This window comes from Halyomorpha halys, unplaced genomic scaffold (assembly GCF_000696795.3).
Source record: "Halyomorpha halys isolate HHAL.00 unplaced genomic scaffold, Hhal_1.1 Scaffold60.1, whole genome shotgun sequence".
Taxonomy (NCBI): Eukaryota; Metazoa; Arthropoda; class Insecta; order Hemiptera; family Pentatomidae; genus Halyomorpha; species Halyomorpha halys.
The window spans coordinates 905336-906981 of NW_027112396.1; positions in this window are offsets into that span (position 1 = coordinate 905336).

Below are 1646 nucleotides of genomic sequence, written 5' to 3' on the forward strand. Positions count from 1 at the left end.
GATTCTACGTACCGCTATCTTGGCTTTGTTTGGAATCACGAAGTTATTATAAACAATGCAACTTGGTTAGCTTGCTTTTTGGATAAACAAAACAAATGAACAATCTTAAAATGATACATAAAAGAAAACATAATTAAAAACCCTTTATACATCAAAATATACTATTTACTACAAAAGGAGCATATTACAATATATATATTAAAAAACAAAGTAATGTCATAAGTACAGATAGTAATAAATTAGGATAGTAATAAGTTAAGAATAAATAAATACCCACAAAGTTAATTATCATGCAGATAATAATGCTTAATTATCAGGGAGTCCAGAATAATATTCTCTGCCAACATGGCAATATCCCCAACACCTAGGTCTTCTAAAAAGCTCCTTGTTCTATTCAGAATTGTTTTAAAAGATCTAAACGAGAAGCCTGTCACTATGAAGGTCACATGGAATTTTTTTTTTATAAAAGGGATGCGTTTCTTATAGATATCCTTCTTTTATCTCCACACAACTTGTCTGATGAGTATCATTACTCTCAAATTGCACCGTCAGATTCAAAACCAGTGCTGTTACTCTAGTCTTAGAAAACTTAACAATATCTGGATATCTCATAAATTCACTAGTGTAAATACTATAAACCTCATTAAATTAGGTAAAATACTTTTCTATAAAGTACATATAACGCTACATCAACTTTTAATTTATCCTAAGTTAACAGTGTGTTATGAGGAGGGAGTTTTGGGATATTTTCTCTGCATGTAGGCAAATGTTTCAGACCCCCTACCCCATTTGCGACAGGGATCCAATTTCTCTGTACATATCGAAAAATATCACCATACAATCATTTATCTTATTTTTAGCATCTTTTATGACTGCATTGATATGTGTCAGGTTCTTTATTTGTCTGAAGGTGATCTGGTTTTTGAATTTATGATCTAGAATCTTCTCTTCCAGAAATGCACAATTGAGAAAAGGGTAATGGGTCTCCATGTTTTTAGTACCTGCTTTATCGTAGAAAAATAAGTCGAAGTCGAGTTGACCTAGAGACATAAGTTATGTTCAGCTTGATCTCTATCATTGACTTGATCATGAGTGATACATTAAAGTATTTTATTTACAGAATAATACTTCATCCAGATCCAGCTATTTGTCCAATGAGACCATTAATACATAACGTTGACAGACTTTATTACTTTTTTCACCACTTCGATGTCTATAAAAATCAAATTTGACATTAGGATGCTTTTTTCATAATCAACACTTTATTATTTTTATACCCTCTTTTTTTTGGAAATTAATTATTAAAAAAAATTAAAATGAATACTTCCTTTGTGTAAAAACTGTTTATTAAATATAAAAAGTCCAAATTACAATATAGAATGCTCAAGTGCCATTAAATAGGTACAGATAAAAAAAACAACACATTAGTTGTTTTGTGATATAAACCATTATCTCAATAATTGAAAATTATCATTTATTCAAAATTAATAATTGAGGAGAAGATGGTTGGGGGTGCGGTCAATGAAAAACACAAATAAGTATGATTAACTTATTTTAATGTGCCTCTTTATCATCTATTATTGTTACATATATTTTCTTCCTCTCAATTTTCATTTTCTTTTCATATTTAAATTTTAAATTAATAA